The 6,000-nt window shown below is 41.2% G+C and overlaps 1 long non-coding RNA gene across 1 annotated transcript in view; it reads right to left on the bottom strand.

Annotated features, from left to right (window-relative positions):
- Positions 1 to 891: 891 nt before the first annotated feature.
- The window catches only part of LOC131480552 (uncharacterized), a 148,658-nt gene continuing 143,549 nt past the window's right edge, over positions 892 to 6,000 (bottom strand). The window contains exon 3 of the long non-coding RNA XR_009245624.1: positions 892 to 1,021. This is a non-coding gene — a long non-coding RNA (uncharacterized LOC131480552). The remainder of the gene's footprint in view (positions 1,022 to 6,000) is intronic.

The raw sequence follows: 6,000 nt of genomic DNA, 5'->3' as shown, positions 1-6,000 counted from the left end.
CTATGTTAAGAGCAAAATACTTAACCACCTAGAAGAAAATAAAGTATGCATACTTCACCTTGTTGAAGACATTTGCACCCTTTCTCCAGATCGAGACTTCTGTGGGCAGCTCAGTAACTGGCTCATTTTTCTGAGTTCCTCAGGGTCAGAGCCATTATTTGGGGAAACTGAGTGCACATTTTCACCCTGGAAAAACAAATTTTTTCCATTTTGTGTGCTGTTAGATTGGCTGCCTACTTGTAGATTGGATGCACCAAAGGAGTACTCTGAGACCGTGTAGGCTTCTGGGGCGCCAGGGCCAGCTCCCCTGTGTGGCACAGGCTCCCCGTTGTCACCTGCAGGCATGCTTCCCTTCACACATTTCTGTTGTTTCCAAATTGGCACATTCTAAACAAAAAAGATGCAGGAGAATGTATCCACTATGGAAATGTGGAGGAGAGATAATAGTTATAGACATGTGGGAAGAGCAACATAAGAGAAATGTGATAGAAGAATTATACATGTAAACCAAAGCCACAACACACACACACACACACACACACACACACACACACACACACACACCAGTTTATAATGTGGGTCCTGTTATCCTTCAAAAAAAGATTCAAGCAAAATGCAGCAAAATTACGCATCGCTAGGACCCTGGGGAAATGTATTCATCCCAAATATACCTTCTGCCCTCCTTTCTTGTGCTAGGAAATAGTGATGTGACTGAATAAGACAAGCATGGCCTGCTTGTATGTAGCCTCTGTTGTTACTAAATGAGAACGTGTTGGGGCTGCTTACCAGTTGGGAGGATTGTGAAAGTCCCACAGCTGTGATACTCTATATTTTTTAGTTGAGGAAATAGTGTTTTAGAGACGCTGTCACACATTTTCATTAGGACATACCTTTTTTTAAAATAACCATTTGTTTACTTGAAAGCTAGAGAGAGAGTGTCTTTCATCTGCTGGTTCACTCCCCAAATGGCCACAAAGGCCAGAGCTGTACTGATCCAAAGTAAGGAGCCTGGAACGTTTTCCTGGTGCAGAGACAGAAGGATGTGGACCATTTTCTGTTACTTTTCCAGGCACATTAACTAGGAGATAGATTGGAAGTGGATGGCCACGACTAGAACTGGTCCCCTTATGGGATGATGGTATCATGGGCAGCGGCATTAATCACTAAATCACAGCACCTATTCCAGGACATGAACTTCTAAAGCTGGATTTGTATCTTGTATTTTTTGCTCTGCTGGCACCACACTGTGCTCAATGAAAATTAAGCCATCCAGCAGGGCAGAAAATCTTATCCTGCTAGAAGCAATACCTCCTCCTTGTCCCATTGAGAATCAATTAGGTATTGGACACAGAAATAAGAAAAGGAAAATTTAAAACTTCCCAAAAGACTAAGTAAATATGAGACTGGGGAACAAAAGTAGGGAGCAATAGAAAACTAGTTGTCAATCCACTCCTTCCTCTGACAGTGTCATGTTCAAGTTATCCTCTGTGAAATGGAAGTATGACCGCACCGCCCCCATCAATTTGGTGGAGACCTGGAGCTTGCCTGGCTAGGTTGGTCAGGTGATATTGTCTAACTCAGAGATCATTCATGCAGGGTTCCCAACAGTCTAATCATTTACCTGTGGCTACTCTTATTTTCTTTCTGCTCAACCTTGCTTGGGCATATTACAAAAGAACAGTTTGTCTGGGAAGAGATAAATAGACAGCAGGCAAGGAAAAGTCACTGGTGACTGTAGAGAGGCAAGGAAGAGTTAGTGCGGGAAGGACAGTGAGACAGGCTGACTGGGAGTTCTTGCTGTCAGGAGAGGCCCCAGGAGATTTGATTAAAATCTAACAAGCCTTCATTAGGGCAAAAACATATGCATATGCACACACATTTTGCATATAATTTTGTGAATCACCACTACACTCATAAACATGCCTCTTTTTCAAAAACTTGAATTTAGTAGCAGTAGTCAGCCCCTATCTGATCTAGTTACCACTGCTTCCTTGTAGTATGTTCAGTAAATCTAACTGCTCACTGTTTCTCTGGTGAATGCTTTTCATCATTTAAAATAATAACAAAGTAATAAAATCTAAGCTCTAGAAACTAGAAGCTTCAACATCTTAATAATACCCAAGAAATTCTGAAACACTAATTATGATAACTCTTCAATATTAATATTTTTCTAGTTGTGTCTTGCACATTTCAAATATAATACGTTTGAGAAGCTACTAATAGTGGCTAAAAAGGGACATTGCAAGAGCAGAAACATTTGCTATCATATATGATACAAAGCTCATATTTTTTTGAAGATTCTGTATATTCTTTCAACTGTGTTTAAAAGAAAAACAGGGCTTTATGTTATTGGTAACTTCTAGAAGGGTCAAATCCCTGATATTGGACCACTGAGGGCTGTTTTGCAAGAAATAAAAATCACAAAAGGAACACAGGTAGTCTTGTTCATCTACCATTCTCATATGCTCCATGTCCTGCTTGAAGGGGACACAGTAAACTGTACTTGCCCCTCAACCCACAGGTTCAGATCAGCAACAATAAGCTCCTTCTGATCTTCTGAAATAGGTCTAGGGCCTTTGGCGTGTCTTTTTTTTTCAAGACCTTGCGTAGAAGATTTTCCCACCCGTGGCTGCAGCAGGTTTGAAGTGAGAAACCCTCTTTTCCTCATAGCATGTGGGGAGCAGAAGGGGCAGAGAGAACAGCTGGCAGAGAGAAATGTGGGAGGAAGTGAGGGGAAATCAATAAAACAGAGATGAAAAAAATAATGTGCTCTCCACACCATGAAGGAAAATCATGATGAAGGCCCAAGTTAACTCCCTTAATGCTTTCAGGGATCAGAGAAATGACACTGTCAAAATACAACATTAGTTTTCTGAAGCCTACAGGCTGAATTTTATTTATTTAAAGTTAACTCCCATTTTAATACAAAAAAGGATAGCATATTCTACATCAAAGGGAAAAAAGCTTTTCCTAATGTATCCATTTCTCTTCTGAAGCACAGGAGCTTTCTCTGTAGGATGCTTTGCGATGTTGTCTTAACTGTGCTTGCTCTCCTTTACATCAGGAAATGCTCAGTAAACAGACTCAAGCCTGGGTCTGCTGTTTCTTTATGCCAAAGTAGCAATCATTTGTGCATGGAAGTTTTTAAATGCATTGTTAGTTTTAACTAAGATCTCTATGTGTTCCGTGAATAATGTTTGAAAATAAGAGAGAGAGAGAGAGAGAAAATAAAGTGCAGACAGAAAGGTGCAATCAGTCCATGGAATATTAAAAGTACAACTTGCAGGTTTTTGTTTTTTTTTTTTGTACTGGACTAGGGTAGTCTGTGGCTGATGATTTGGCTTCCTGTGGTGACTCTTGTTCTCCCTAGAGCTTCACAAGGTGGTTACCTGTGTCTGGTCAGGGCATAACCTTTAGGAGAATATTTTAAGCACTACCTGCATCACTGCTTTCTATGACTGTAAGAAGAATTTAAAAAAATTTTTTTTAATTTTATTATTTTTATTCCATTAATAACAATGTATTACGTGACACAATTCATAGGTACTGGGATTCTCCCCCCTTTACCCCAAACCCTCCCCCACCCCCGGTGGATTCTTCCATCCTGTTGCATAGCCACAGCTCAAGTTGTTCTGGGATTCCCTCATTGCAAGCATACACCATACATAGAGTCCAGCGTCCCATTGACCAAATTCAACGACCTCTTAGGGAGGCCCTCTCAGGTCCGAGGGCAGAGCCTGAATTACTGCTGATGTTGCTCATGTCTGAATGTGAGCATGAGCTAGCTTTCTGCATACGTCGAGGTCAGTCTTGGCAATTCCAGGTAAGGGTTACGGTTAGGGTGTGAGAAACAACAGGAACCTGGTGGACTGACAGGCCAGGTCTGTCACTGGCTTGCTTTGCATATACTCCAAAGTGGGGATAATAAGTTTACCTACCTGACATGGATAGTAGGAACAGTAAATCAGTAACATTGAAAAGTTATTTAAAATAGTATCTGGGACTGGTGCAGTGGTATCACAGGCTCATCCTTAGTCAGTGTTGCCAGCATCCCATATGGGTGCCTGTTCAAGTTCCAGCTGCTTCACTTTTGCTTCACCTCCCTGCTTATGGACCAAGAAGGCAGCAGAGGATAGCTCAAGTCGTTGGGCCCCCGCATCCATGTAGGAAACAAGAAAGAGAAACCAACTGAAGCATTAGGAACCTGATACTCCAGCCCATGTCTGAACCCCCAGAACCACTCTTCCTGCATACATCAGTTTGTAAATGACAGTTGGAAGAGCTGTCACTGACTTAGCCTCCACTATGACACCACCTACCTCCTCTACCTGTTCCAATGTCACCAGTTCTTTGAGGGACAGTGGAAAACTAATTCCTCTGCAAATGATGCCTTCTAAGTATTCTATCTCTTGTTCTTTTTAAGATTTATTTATTTATTTTTTATTGTAAAAGCAGATTTACAGAGAGTAGGAGAGACAGAGAGAAAGGTCTTCCATCTACTGGTTTACTCCCAAAGTAGCTGTAATAGCTGGAGCTAAACCGATCTGAAGTTAGGAGCCAGGAGCTTCTTCCAGGCTTCCCATGTGGGTGCAGGGTTCCAAGGCTTTGGGCCATCCTCTACTGCTTATCCAGGTCACAAGCAGGGATTTGGATGGGAAGTGTGGCAGCTGAGACATGAATTAGTGTCCATTTGGGATCCTGGCACTTGCAATGGGAGGATTAGCTAATTGAGCCATTGTACTGGGCTCTCTAAGTTCTCCTAGCACCTGGGATTTGTGCCAACAAATAGACTTATTACTCACATTAGAAGTTATGTTTACTAAGACATTTGTAGTCTCTCTTCAATGCTGTGGGTTGACTCCATGTTTACTCTTTCATGATCTCTGCAGCCACTTGCTCAACTGGTATTTTGTAGCAAGGTTGTCAGTATTTATTATCCGAATTTCTTCTCTTCTCTTATGTCCATCAGAAGTGTATTATATTCCTCAGGTCACAAAGGAAGATAAACATAGGAATGCATGAATTAGACTGGAGATGGAACAATTTGGAGTTATATATTTGTGTAGAAGCTTTCAAAAGGAATAGCTCAAGCCCTTGTCACAAGTTAGGACCAGCAGTAGGGTTTGGACTCGTCTGTATGTATCCCATCAGGGTGTCAGCTTCATATGAACAAAACCTAGCTCTATATTATAAACACCGGTCCCATGTTTGGCTCAGTTCCTGGCACATCCTATGAGTGTCAGCGATGAATATTGGTTAAACACTACTGCTACCTGGTACAGTGCACGGAGCTCAGATTGGTTAACTAGCCCTTCGCACTATGCAAAGGAAATAAAATAAGAGTTGCTAGTTCTCTCACATTCAACACCTTCTTCCTATTATTCTGAGTCATTTCTCCCATCGTCCCATTTTTCCAAACTGTGGGAGTAAACAAAAGCCATTCCTGAGGATGACAAATGATGTGTAACAATGATAGCATGTTTGGAATTTCCAGGTGTTCACGAAAAACCTGTATGAATTCCAGACCCAACAAGGAAAGGCTTACGATCCTCCAAATAGTAACATGTCTATGAAAATTGCATCACATGTATATTGCAGTGCTTGGTATACAAAGAGAATTCTGCATTAGGATAAGGCTTATTTCCTCAGGTTCCATTATGTAGCACTAGTTTTGTGGCAGCTTAATGTATTATAAATTGAAGAATATATGAACCACTTTTCCTTTGAGTTTGTTATTTCACTCAGAAGCTATTAATGGATTAGCTATCTCCTTTCTCAACATTCTTTCCTATTCATTCATTCTTCACATGCCTACATTATCATCCTAATAATCCGTTTTTATTCTGTTAATGCTCTTCTGAAATACACTTGATTGCTCCTCTAGCATAACATCCAAGGCTTGTTAGGTAGCCAAGGCCTTCACTCATTTGACCCAATGCACTTTTTCCTGTGTGAGCTCTCTGTCGCCTCACAAGCCTCTAGTCCATTTACCTTTGCTTC

The sequence above is a fragment of the Ochotona princeps genome, chromosome 6, assembly GCF_030435755.1.
Source record: "Ochotona princeps isolate mOchPri1 chromosome 6, mOchPri1.hap1, whole genome shotgun sequence".
NCBI classification, from domain to species: domain Eukaryota; kingdom Metazoa; phylum Chordata; class Mammalia; order Lagomorpha; family Ochotonidae; genus Ochotona; species Ochotona princeps.
This window is presented reverse-complemented; position numbering and strand designations above follow the sequence as displayed.